Here is a 7,548-nt window from a genome sequence, read left to right on the forward strand (position 1 = left end):
GTGCCTTACCTTACATCTTTCCTCTCTATAATGTGAAGTTACAATTTAAACTTCTTATTTATGGAAAATTATTTTGTACTTGCACATATCAATGGATGTTATGCTTTGAATTAAACTTTTTTCAAATTAACTATAAGTATACTTAAGATCAAATATTACACAAAACTGAAATATTATTACATCATGTTAAACATTTACTTGAAAAATTACATTCTATAGGTAGCTTTAAATAAATCTATAATGTTGTCTATAGGATAGTTACAAAAAATAATTAAATTGAATGTGGAATGGAAGCCTTGGCTTCCTTCAATTTTTTTAGTAAAAATCCTGATATAAATAATATCTAGTTTTAAATATTTTAAATACTTTCCTTTAAATATTTTCTGAGAATTTAGAATTCTCAGAATAGAAAACCTACAAATATAACCACATGAAAGAATTGAGGACTTGATGAAAAGATGTTTAAACGTTCAGCCAACATAATTTTTCTCAAATGAAAGCTTTAAATAAAACAAGTGTTATGTGAACACAAGCATTCAGATACCATGACTGTTGGTCTGATAGCCAAGATGGTAACTAGTGGGTGGCATATCCAATATAGACATGCTGGACAAAATTATACATGTCCCAAGCAGGAAACATGAAAAGACGTATATTTTATCAAGCTCTTAAAATGGCACTAACTTAGAACTTATGAATTGTTTATATGTAGAATTTTCCATTTGATATTTTCAGACTATTGTTGGCAATGAGTACTAAAACCCTGGATAATGTAGAATTCTGTATTGTAGGAAATACACTCCCCAGGTCCAGTGTCTTAACAGAACAGAACCATAATCTTTTCCAGACCAGTTTTCAATGTAGCTATATTGTAGGTAGCGCTAAAGGTAATGAATGATTCAAGGGTTCACATCACCGACTTTTCACTGCTCCTTCATGGGTCAAAGTCTCGTATATTGCTCAGATACGGACAAGGCACACCTACTTCATATCTGTTTCTTTCTGTTCTAGTGTAATTTGAAAAACTACACAAGGGGCTCTACCCATGAGCAAGGGTGGTATAGAATGAGGCTTTGAAACGCGATCCCAACTGGGAAGTGGCTTTGCAGCAGCAACTCTACATTTGAGACAGGAGTATGAGTCTTTGGTTCTCATGGAAGAGCTATGGTATCTAACAGTCCTTCATGGTTGTAAGAGTAAACGAAATACTAGTTTAACTCATTGCAATGTCGATACATTGCATTCGCATTTTCTTGATGTGGCAAACACTGAACAAAAAATAAAAACCACTTAAAAGGATTTATTTACAATATTCACATCTGTAACCTTTTTTTTTCTTGGGTTGTTTAATTGTTTTTGGTCATTTTTGTATTCTTGGTATTAATCTTCTGTCAGATATACAGCTAGCATAGTTTCTCCCATTATGTAGGCTTCCTTGTCATTCAATAGACCATTTTGTTTGCTATACACGTACTGGTTCCAGTCCCTTCCATTAGATCCTCATTGGTACACTTTTGTATATTTCTTAAGAGAGGTCTCAGAGCTCAGTCCTCAATCATCTGCTGGAGTCTGCTGGATTCTGCAGCTGAGATGGTCACTGCCCTGGTTGCAGTTAAACAAATATGACTTAAAATACAGAGGAAGTTCATTGAGATATTGAGCAATTATATCTGAGGGACTGGAGAACAGCTGATAGAGTGATGGAATATTTTTATTCCCTTTGTTTCTCCAACTATAATCAGTCACGAATCCCAGGGTGGCTCCTAAGCCATCTTCTTCAATTCAACTCAATCGTCTTCAATTCTTAGTAACAACAGCAGATGTCCTAACAACTTATACCAAGGCCAGCAAGATGTCTCAGTAGTAAGAGATACTGATAGACCTGAAGCTCTGAGACCAACCTCAGCATCTCACGGTGACAGGAGAGAATCACACCCTGGCTTCCCCATGCATGCTAACAGCACTTAAGAGTCTATATTCATGCACAAATACACACACACACACACACACACACACACACACACACATACACACATGTATACAAATTAAAAAATAATAAAAATCTTAAAACTTACACCATATTAAGCATGTGATTTCTTAGTGTTGTATAAAACACCTACCAGAAAAATTGCTATGCTAAATGACCAAATGCTAACAACAATAACAAGTTTGTGTAACTAGAAAAAGAACCATAATTCTCATTATCTCCACTTTTACTCAACATTCTAGTTTAATCAGGCAACAGAGAGAAAATTGCATTCTGAATGGAAAAAATAAAATTCTTGTTATTTGCACTGGATTTAACTATAATTGTTAGAAAGTCCAACATGTTTCACTAAACTACAAGAGTAAATGATAAAGTGAGCAGGTCTGTTTGACTTTTGGCATACCTAGGGTATGTTGCAAATCCAATGTCACACCCCCAATAAAGTAAATATCAAAATAAAACGAGGCCCAGGAATTTGTTAGATTGCTTCTGCTTACAAACCTGTATTTGCACTTTTGTAGACTATTAACTCTACGAGATTTACATGTTCAAAATTCATATATTAAGTACTTTATGTTGTGAACAATAAGATGCCAAAGATCTCTTGAACCTTCATGAGCCTTCAAAAGATTTGAATGAGTTTGTCGCTGGAGAGTCTTGCATAAGGTTAATAGCAGCTGTTGGATCCCGATGCTGGTTATTAAAGGATAGAATGGCCACAAAAGTCTCTTAAACAACAATGGAATTTGTTGCTTCCATTTCTGCTTCCTAAAGATTATTTTTGACAGCCTTTACTCCCTACACTTGGACTTCTTAAACCATTCAACCACTCATTCTGAAATAGCTATTCAGCCAGTTCCCAACCATCCCAACCACCAGAACCAGATACACAAGTTTTGCATGACCTTTTTCCTGGGGAAACATGAAACACATTGCAGTTCATCCCAGAGAATAAATCAATGACTGACAGAAGTGATGATTACCCCCAAAGTTCAACTTGGCAAAAACTTAAGTTTGTTAATATTGCTTCCTGGGCAAGTTTTGCATGACCTTTTTCCTGGGGAAACATGAAAGACATTACAGTTCACCCCAGAGAATAAAAAAGTTCACCCCAGTGAGTAAACCAATGACTGGCAGTAGTAACGATTATCCCAAAGTCCAACTTGATGAACCACTGAGTTTGTTGATATTGCTTCCAGAAATATGGGTGAGAAGTTCCTGATGGAAGCAGGGATGACTCAAATACAGCTGCCTCACTGAAAGATCCATTCCAGCACGGTGGGGCTTTGATGACTCATGAAACCTGGAACCCGTGACTCTGTATATGTCTTATGCAATTCAGCAGGTAGAGGAATGTTTTCTATATGGCTCAGCTCATGAGAGTCTCCTCTAGATAGCTTAGCTAGTCTCCTCTAGACCAGCTTAGCTGGTCTGAGTCTTGGCCTAAATGCTTTTGCTGTGTTTGTGTTCTTGGGGAGGGGCTTTGAGAATCCTGTTTTATTTTAGTTCTTGTGGAATCTGTAAGAGTTTTATTTTAAATGTTTTCTTTTTTTGAGATGAGAATATAATTATACCATTTCTCCCTTCCCCTTTCCCCCTCCAAAAGCTCCTATGTATTGCCCCACCTGCCTTGATCTCTTTCAAATTCATGACTTATTTTTCTTTAATTGTTACCTGGGGGGAGACATTTTAAATACATAAAATACATAAATGCAACCTACTCACTCTACAAAATGTTATATGTGTGTCTGTAATTTCAGGGCTGACAATTTTGTACTAGATAGCCAACTGTTGTGCTCTTACCTGGGGAAGCACGGTTCTTTATTTTATTTTATTTTTATTTTATTTTTCTTGGCAGTCTTAAGTTTCCTAAAGTTCTTTGTCTAGGGTCAGACCTCATGAGCTTTGCCCTACCCACATTAGTATGTCTATTGCTGTTTCCCTTGTTCATGTCACCTTTATCGTATTCAGGAAGTCACGCTGATAAGACTTCATGGATGCAGCCTCTGACTTCGTAGGTGACCCAATCTCACAGAAAACTCGCTGATGCTCTGGCTCTTACACTCTTCTCGTCCTCTTTTCACAATGATACCTTAGCCTTAGGTGCAGAAGTGAAACTGTAGATCTATTGGTACTGGGCTCCGCAGCTCTGCATTTTGATCATTTCTGGTTTTCTGTAATGATCTCCATATGTGTCTCCTTAATGAGGGTGAAGACTACCACACTCCTCTGTGGGAAACATGAGAAGCCTTTTTTTGCATTGTTAGTAGGGATATCCGAGAGATTCCCACTGAGCCTCATATGATGACATCATGAGCCCCATAAGCCTCCTATCAACATGAACATTGCAATTTGGAGGAAATTGCCCCACAAAAATGGTTGAGCCCTAACCAAAGTTAACCAAACCTGCATCAAAGCAGAAAACTGTCTCTACTACACAAAACCCAAACCATCAACCTCAGAAGCTAGGAAAGTAGATGGTTGTTTTAGCCCCTGATATGTGTATACAGACAAAGCTACCTGAAATGAGGGCTGACAACGAGATACCATACAGAGTCTTACAAAAACTTAAATCAAAAGAAAACATGCAAAATACAGCAAAGTGAACAACATAACAACTATCAAGTATCATCTGACTTTTGCAAGGCCCTTCCAAGAGAAGGTCAAAAGAAAGAGGGGAAGAGGAGGAAGAAAGGAGGAACAAGGATGATTTTTTAATGAAGAAGAAAACAATTAAATAAAAATAAGATCTCAAGATGAAGGGAAATTCCCAGAGAAATGAAGGAAAATGAAAGGAAATGAGAAGGGCAGTCAGAAAGAATAAAGAATTAAGTAAAGGAAGTTATGACTTCTAGGAAATAGAAATAAAATATCCATAGAGCTGAAATACACGAAAACGCAAAATGTAGGCGGGGCGAATGGGGATAAAGTTTCTAAGGTGTTTGTATTTACTAGAATCCTGTAATGGTAAACGTCTACTTTCAACTTCACTGGATGGCTACCAGGAAGGCACAGTTTGTCATGTGTCCGTGCAGGCATTTCTAAGAAGTGAAAAGTAACCCTGAACAAGGTCGGCACCGTGCCATTGGCTGGGGTCTAGACCGAATCATCGCTATGCTTCCCGACCGCGGACAAATTCTGACCAGACGCCCCATGCTCCTGCTGCCATGCCTTTCCCACTAGAATAGGCTTTAGCCCCTCAAGATATGAGCCAGAAAAAGTCTTCCTGCTGTCATTGCTTATTGCCCGATGGTCCCAGCACCCAGAAAAGTCACAAATACAGATCCCTAATGAATATCAAAGATTACTAAACCAGGAAATCCTAGTAGAAGCTAGAAAATGAAAAGTACAAACTAATGGTCAATTCAGGAGAGTTGTTGGTAACACTTAGTAGATGTGCCCAAAAGAGGGAAAGAAACAGGCTCAGCTGGAAACAAATGTAGACAGCCCCTGACATAGTGCCTTTCAGTGTACAGTTCTCAGCGCTATGGCAGCCAAAGAGTGATAGATACACTATAGGAACTGCGGCTTGGTAAGCATTGGAGAAACCAGGATTTTTTTCAGTCACATGGGCCTAATGAATGACGTCAAATCGTCTGGAATGCCAGTGTGAAGAGTGGTCCAATATCCTGGTGATTTTCTGCTCTTTCTGGGAGCCACCCTCCACCTGAATCCCTCCTAAATCTGGAGCATTGTTCAGGTCCTAATCCTGCAGTGAAGCGAATACATCCTGTAACCATGATCTCCGTTTATCAACCTATAGGAGTAAGTAAATGTCATTTACAGTTATACATTTTGTTTTTAATTGCAAACGTGGCTCTGGAATTGTTCTACTTTGATTTCTTTTTAACTATTATGGTGTGGCTTATCTCCAGCACATTTAATATCTGACTTGTTTTGGTAGGCATATCTTGGGAGTTGCGTGACACCGCTTTCACTGAGCCAGCCCCACGATAACGGCCACCTTGGTATCTAGTTCTCTAGACACCCTGACCAGCTGATAAGTCAGAGTAGCCACCTAAATCTGAATTACTCAAGCACATATGTCTATTTATAGTGAAAGAGTTAAGAAGTGCTGCTTGTTCCACTGTTTCGGCCCAAGCAGAAGTGTGGGAACAGGAAGTTTTCTATCAGGGAGGATGTTTGGGATATCAGTTGTCTTAAGTAATTTCATTGTCCTTATCAGATGGTCGCTTTACTGCCCTGTGAAAACACGGTTATGTTTTTCCTCTTCCTGTAGCTGGATCAGCAAGGGGCTAGTGTAAATCTCAGGGACTAGCACAGACACCTAGGGATTTACAGGAGTGAGCGTGGCGCAGCTGAGGTTTATGAGATCAAGTCAGAAAGTGTCATCTTTCTAGACTAAACTCTTAATGTTTTTCTACCATTTTTTTTCTGACCCACGTCTAACCATATCGAGTCTAACTCTCATATCACTGTATATGCATTATTTTTTTTCTTACAATTAATCTCAAGCCTGCAGTTTTTACCCTGGTCAATTGAACCCAAATACTGTTATTTGGGGCTTACTCCTTTACTGCTTTAATTGGGTGGTTTCTCAGCTCAAAATCTTGTCTGCTTTGTCCAGAAGTATGAAACTGGGCCCTCTAGGCAGACATGCCAGACATACACAGTTAGATCACAGGTCTTCTCCCTGTCACAGCCACTCCTGACCAAATGACACGCTCTCACCCTGTGCTCTGGTTTGCTCACTCTATTTCCTTTGCCTGCAAGTCTCCCCGGCTCTGAAGCTGGGAAAGGGGGTAGGAAATTCTTTCAAGCAGAAGAAAACTGAAATTGAGGTGGGATGTATGTAGTAGAGATACTAGGAAGAGAATTGGGGCATTTCTCAAAGAAATGTGCCTTTACAATTTAATCTAGCATTTTAGAAGCATAAGGAATAAATGTCTGGATTCAATTCTTTGCACACAGATGTTCTCAATCACTGTTCATTCAGATTCAAGAGAACAAAGAGTAAGCTTTTCATATTAGAAGAATACCCCTTGGGATGATGAAGCAAGCCTCCCCATGGTGAAGCCTTGTCCCACAGTGGTGTACAGCAATGCATATGGCTTATGAGTTGATCTGGACCATAATGGAAGGAGTTTAGTAGTCAGAGTCTACTACTCTACTACACTACTATCATCATCCTGACACCATTCTTTCTTCTATTCTAAAACATCACATGGCAAACTCCTAGGATGCCGGGCAGCTTCCATTCTGCAAGATAATTTCAAACAACACCACACAGCACAAATGGGTCTCACCTCTTCATTGTCTTTATTTACCATATCTTACATTGACATGAATGACTAATGAAAATGCTAATATTCCACAATTCTGTGTCACTGCATTAAAACATTCAAATCCTAAAGACATGAAAAAACAAAAGCATGTGCAATAACACTTTGAAGACCACACACACACACACACACACACACACACACAGAGAGAGAGAGAGAGAGAGAGAGAGAGAGAGAGAGAGAGAGAGAGAGAGACATAAACTCACACAGACATATATTAAAATATAACTTGATGAGGAAAAAGCCAGGCTGAGTAGA

The sequence above is a fragment of the Microtus pennsylvanicus genome, chromosome 9, assembly GCF_037038515.1.
Source record: "Microtus pennsylvanicus isolate mMicPen1 chromosome 9, mMicPen1.hap1, whole genome shotgun sequence".
Classification (NCBI taxonomy): domain Eukaryota; kingdom Metazoa; phylum Chordata; class Mammalia; order Rodentia; family Cricetidae; genus Microtus; species Microtus pennsylvanicus.